The following is a 6793-nucleotide window of genomic DNA, read 5'->3' as shown; positions in this document are numbered from 1 at the left end:
ACACACATTGTTTTCCCTGGGGTGTTGGAATGGAGCTTTTTTCCAGGTATGTTAAAATCATGCAGTACAAGAATTCAGATGAAACTACTTACCAAACAAAGTATGTTTTAACATGTGTTAAGCATATTTGTACACTAGTATCACGCTTTCATGCCATTTTTAATAGACTTTTTACTAATGCGTTATGCATCAGAATCCAGCTATCAGTTAAGTTTGTTGTAGCCTTTTTATTATTAGTGACTTTTTATTTAGTTTTCCTTTATTACTTTTTGCTCAAATATATATACTTATATTGAAGCTTATTGTAATAGCTTCTTCCCTTCAGATAAAATCCAAACATGTTCTTTGTAGGAATTATGTGTGCACAAAACTCGGGTGTAAGCTCAAGAGGCCTAGAGTAACAAAGAAAGCAATGACATTGTTTAAGAAAAAGTGTCAACTTTATTGTGATAGGCATTTTTCCCCCATTGCCTATTCTTAGTCGTATTTTCAAGATTACTGTGCACATTTTATTTGTCAGTCTGTATATTTTTTTAAGGTAAAGATTCCTATCTGGTTGTTGTCAGAGCAAGTTTGTGCAAATCATCACATGTATGATGAATAAGGACCTTTCATTTTAAGCATCTTTTTAAATGTATGACTAAACTTTTTCAATTCAAATGATTTACCTCCGTCGTTTGACACCTTTTGTTGGTTTTGTTGGTCTTTTGTTTGTTTTTAGCAAATATTCTTCTTTGAGAGCCATCAACGTATAGGAATAAATTAAAATTTAGAAATTACGTGATAGTCTTTCTATTTGTGAGTGTTTGACTAAACTGATATTTCTTTTAGCGTCAGGTTCCATCCATCCATCTACAGTGTGGAATCACATGAACCATCAACTTGACAAGTAAGTCTTGCTGTTTTACAGCCGAAGCATATACGACTGTAGCATTCGTATGAGTTTGAGCTTGTTAAAAGAAGTTCCACTCTCTTGTAAAGGTTATAGATACATTTCGAACATTAGTCTTATACGAGTATTATCTATGCACAAATCCCTATGTAATTCAAGAGGTCAATTTACGAAAGTACCATTTTATAATCAATTCAGGAAAAAACATTCACAAGCAATTGTGAAAGTTTGTCAATTTTGGATTTGTAAATTATGTTTTTTACTACTCCACTAGATAGTCATCAGATTTAGATGATTTTAAATGTGTGAAACTCTTCTTTTGACAAACCAACATTTCAAATTATTTAACTAATCGTTTCTTTCAACACCCCACTTGACATTAAAGATTGTGACATGTTTTCAACTATTATCGACATCTGACCCTGACGTACTACACATCGGTTGTAATAAACATTTTACAATGTGTAAATGGATGTGCTTAAAATTTTGTCAGATTTGTTAGTGGGATTGTACCATATCAACATAACCTGTCCCTTGTTTTAGGTTATAGGTAAATTCAAGCATAATCTTTATACAACAATTACGCAGGCACAATTTACTACAAATGTGTACTATGGATAAGAAAAGAGACATTTAGCTATAATAAAAACATAATACAGAAATCCTCTCTTCTGATCTATTGTAAAAGTTTGTAATGTTGATTTTTCCCCGCCAGAAGCATTTTGTTTCTTTGTACAGTTTTTAGATGAAGACTACTCTTTGAGTACAGTCAAACAGAAATATGATGTTCTTTTAGGTCATCCTTCTGGTCTGTCTACGAAGCGGTCACAAGACACATAATGCGTCAACATGAAAAGCGAGTCTTGATGTTTTTCTTACATTTACACTTATTGCGCTTAAAACACATCCAACTATTACACTTAGTTACAATATGTTACATTTGAGAATGACCTGGTAACACTTTTTATTTTATTTTTTACACGTCTCTAAACACGACTCCCATAAAAAAGTAAGCGATTTTAGTAGTTATTTTAAGTGAGAGGTTAGTTGATTCAGGCAGTTTTATTTTGTCCGTGCCAGTACTGTGTCTTTTAGACATTTGCCTTTCCAGTTTTGATCCATGAAACAATGTGTCGTCATGTTTGTCTCAATAAATTGTTCTACTTTTAGGAAGACATGATGTAATTCGTTTTTTTTTTTTTTTTTCATTAGCAAAATACCAAAATTGTTTAACATCACTTAATGTATTTATTTTTAAATATTTGTTCAACTTAAATATTAGTTTTAGTCATTTACAAAGGTGTCAGGGAGGATATCTTTTTTTTTTTTTTTTTTATTAATTATTAAATTACTAAACCTGTAAGCGGTAAAAAAATAACAGTAAATGAGAGACGTGATTAGGTCGTTGTCTGTTAATAAAATATTTCAGCGTCATTAGGACAAACTCAGTAACGGTATTCATAAATACGGTGAAATAGATGTAGCTAACTATGCAAAACTTTATGGGAATAGATAAATAAAATAAAGCCTAACATCATATACACATAAAAACTCCTTGTTCTAACTCTTTCACACACCAAACCTCAAATACCTAAAATCACACAATATACTCATCGTGCACACATAAACCGCAAATTTTTTCATCGCGGTAGACTGACCAGGACAATTTTGTCCTTCTTTGATTTTGTTCAAGTTTTTTTTTCTGAAACACAGTGTCACCATGGTTTATTTTTTTTAAACATCACCATTCTTTTTTGTGTGTAATTTTAACGATGTGCATGTTTGTTTGCTTTCCTTTATCGTTTTCCCTTTCCACTTTGTCTGAACTTTGTGTCCTACATTTACCTCTCTGTAATGCTAGTGAGCGCTTGGTGTTCTCCACATCTCTTTGTTCGTATACAGCATTTGGTTGATTTAATAAAATGTTGCATTATACCTGCGTATTCACTTGAATCATTTACATTGTATATTAATCCAGTTCGTACTACCTTAAATATATGTTTGGGGGTATAGAATGCGGCGCAAGTTTCTTTAAAACATTTTATTTTTATTGAGCTCGGACACATCCATAAAATAAAATCAAAGTTAAGTGATTCAGCATTTTATTTCAACAGTGTATTGATGAATATACAAGCATTAATATTAGTATTAATTATTAACATAAGTATTGAAGAAAATTATAGAATTGAATTACTTAAGTAAAGCTATGGTCTACGATTTCAAAGATTGTTCATCATTAATAATCTCGTTTAGATGCTGGTTATGGTTCTACAGTACAATCCTAACAATATGAAGAGAAAAAAGAATGAAAAAAATCCATTCACTCTATTGGGTGTACACCCGCAGAGAAATTGACCAATGTAAGCTGTCCGGCCGGACAGCTTACATTGGTTAACTGCTCTCATCCAATCCCTGCTCCACTCGCGTTTCCCCCCGACCGCACCCCACCCCGCCCCCTCCTGCGACATGAAATTTTGCTGGCATGTAGGCAGCGTCAACTCAGCAATGGAGAAAAACCAACAAACAGACAGCGGCAAGCGGCCCCTGCTCGCCCCAACAGTCAAGGTTGGAATAAAGAGAAAGTCAATTGAGGAAAGAGCAGATATTTAAAATAAATGTGAAGAACGCCGGACTCAAAGCCGAATCAATATAGGGTCCACCGTTGCCCGTTGGAGGAAGCTTCAGAGAAACCTTTGGACTTAAAACCGACGCTGATTATTTGTTGAGCAGGTAACATTTATTTATACTTTTATGGTGTGGTGTATTACATAAATAGCTTTTTATCAGCATGACAACATGATCATGCTGCCGGTCGGCATTGGAATGTTAGCCGTTTAGCATCGCCTATCACGGGTCAAAGTAATTATATTTCTTGAAGTGCTTGACTATTTCAATAGGCCTAACGTTAGCGGTTTTCTGTTCGAGCCGATAGAACATTGCATGTGTTGCTAATCTTGCGTGGGCGTGAACTCAAACGTGTGCCTTTGAGCTATCAACATCTCTGTTCCAATGTTTACTCCTGCTTGACTGAGTGATGTTGTTCAGGTCGTTTCCCGGTGGGAGGGATCAGGTAGCACAGAGGGGAGGGGTGTGCGTGTGGAGGGGCGGGATGAGTTTTTTTAAAATTCAGGCTTTCTCGACTGATTTTCAACATCGTAGACTACAGCTTTAAGTAAAACATTAATAATGACATTACAGATGATCTAACCAGAAAAGAAAATCTCTGCAGACTATCATGTTTTTCTCTAGTATGTAGTTGACTAGCGTTTTAACAATTTCGCCGATGGTGATATCGTTAGCATTTTTTGACACCAGTGATACACATAGATGTGATACATATGTACACATACAGAGTACTTTGGTAACTCCTAACTCGTCGCTACAATCAGCCATCACATCCAGAATTTTTCTGAGGATTACACAGATACACTGTAAAAAATCTAAATCACAAAAATTTTGACTAATGATACTGTTTTAGTTAACTGGACAATTAAATGCAAAAAAGTTTTTAAGATTTATAAATGCAAGTTAACACGCATACAAGCTGCAACAATTAACAATGCATTCTGGGTGCATCATGCAAAACTCATCCATGGCTCCCAGAATGCATTGCGGTATGAAGCATGTCACCATTGTTGAGATGCATAGGCTGATTGTTGATGTCTGTGTGAGAAAATCTCATAGGTGGTCAAAGTGCTTAGTTGACTAAGGTTTTAAACCGATTGTACACTATTTTGATTAAAACCATGTTTGATCTTTTCTAGAATCACAATTAAAAAAAGCTAATAGTATATTGCTCATATTAAATTCAGTCATAAAATCAGTGAATTAAGCCACTACACAATGATTATATTCTTATCATCAAGCAACTGACAGCATTTGATTATGTTTTCAACATTAAAAAGTTGTCAAAGTGCCCAACTAAAGAAAACACTAATCACCATGATGGTGACATAAAAAATAAAAACTTAAACAGGTGAACAAAAGATCTTAAATGGGGAGACATGTGACCTTACTCAGTTAATTGAGTTAAGTGAACTACTTTGTTTAAAAGTTGAGTAAACTCAAAAATGCTGTGCAGCAAGTTGCCTTACAATTTTAAGTTATGTCAACTTTTCTTTTTTTACAGTGTAGGTTCTTTGTTAATAAACAAGCTAGTTACATCAGGCAATGAATTTGTTAGGTCTCTTATGCCGCCATTTTATTTTTGAGATTTGTTACGCGTTTGGTGTCCCCTGAGCAGTCATTATCCGGTTCGCGTGCTGCATTGATAATCTTATGCATTAATCTGCCCATCTGGCCTCTGTAAAGGTCTTTAAACATATATATCTATGAAGTTCTATCAGCTGCATACAGGGTTTCCAGCGTCTTGGTTACAGTCCAAAAGCTTTTGTGCCGCCATTTCACAAATCCACTGTATTGAAGACGCCTTCTTCAGAACTCAACTTTGTGCACGGTATAAAACTTTGTCCCCTATTTGATGCTGAAAGATTTTAGTAGTTCCTGGAATATGGGTGAGTGAGTCCTTGTAGCACACTTGTCCCTTGCGCGTCAACGCTCTGTAGTTGGGGTTTTTGGGTCTGATTCCTCAAAGTGTGAAATCGAAGAAGAGCAGTAGCCTATGCGTCAGGCTCAGACGAACAGGAATGTTGACTTTGGAGGTCAGTATAACAACTAGACAGTATTCCTTCAACTTTTGACATTGCTGTAGCTCAACCGTTTGCACCAATGCAGTCGTCAAGCCTGATATTGAGAGTCGCTTTTAGATCCCTTTGGTTAGGAATCCCGGTTGGTTGCGAGTTTATCAGGATTGTTTGGGGACCGTTTTCAAAATTATACAAACAATATTCTACCATCAGAATAAATGGCAGTAAAAATTAGATTCTAGTTTTCAGATTCAGTTCTTATTAAACAAAATCAATTAAACACACTGCAGGGAACACAGATAATGTCGAGTAAGATGAAAAAAGAAGGGTTCATACAATATTAGGCAAATAGTGTTTTTGTTGTAACACATTAATCTTTTCAATACATATTGAGGCATATCACCATGACTTAAAATGAATTCAAATCAACTCAGCTTAAACATCTTGTCTATTGTTAAACAGACGGTGTGTAACATAGGCATGTCACTCCACAAGAGAACAAGACTCTTTGTACAGCATTCGAAAGGGTCGTCCTCTGGAATTGGCCAGTCGCGATCCCACTCATTATCAGAGTCATCGCCGTTGCTTTGAAGCCAATAGTTCATTTCGGACTCCTCATAGCATTTACGCAACTTGAGGCGGTTTTGGTCATGTAGCGCCTTGTTCCTGCAGGTTGATATTGGTACGCGATCATTAGGCTTTGGTTCCTAGTAACATTCTGATCTTTGTCACCCTGTACCGCATATTTAGCATTGTTCCATCCCACTCATTGATGCAAAAAGTTCTACTAGCATCCCCATTAAGATCGAAACAAACACGATTGTAAAAAATGACCTGTCTTTAGCGGGGAAAAGCACACAAGGAGTTCTTCTTCAAAAAAATTCCATAGCGTAAAGTTTGACCGTTTTTGATACCTTGTCAAAAACAAATCCGCCAATATAAACATCACCTAGCAGAAATTCCTGTTTCACAAAATCTTCATCTTCATGAAGAACCTTGGTCAAACGGATCGTGCATAAAGAAGGTTCTCTTACGAGAGGTTCTCTCGTATTGCGTAAGTTCCTTACGCTACGGGAAAGTATTCTTTCTTCGAGATTTCTGAAAAACCCAAAATTATCCTTAATTTTGTAACATTGTCAACGCAGTGCGGCAGCCTGGCAGACCATAGCAGGCTATTCCAGCGTGCTATTGGCTGCTCTGCTGGCAACTGCAGCAGCCTATCGGTGAGCCCGCGTGACGTGGCGACCAATGAGGG

The sequence above is a fragment of the Gobio gobio genome, assembly GCF_949357685.1.
Source record: "Gobio gobio genome assembly, chromosome: 15".
In the NCBI taxonomy this organism is placed as follows: Eukaryota; Metazoa; Chordata; class Actinopteri; order Cypriniformes; family Gobionidae; genus Gobio; species Gobio gobio.
This window is presented reverse-complemented; position numbering follows the sequence as displayed.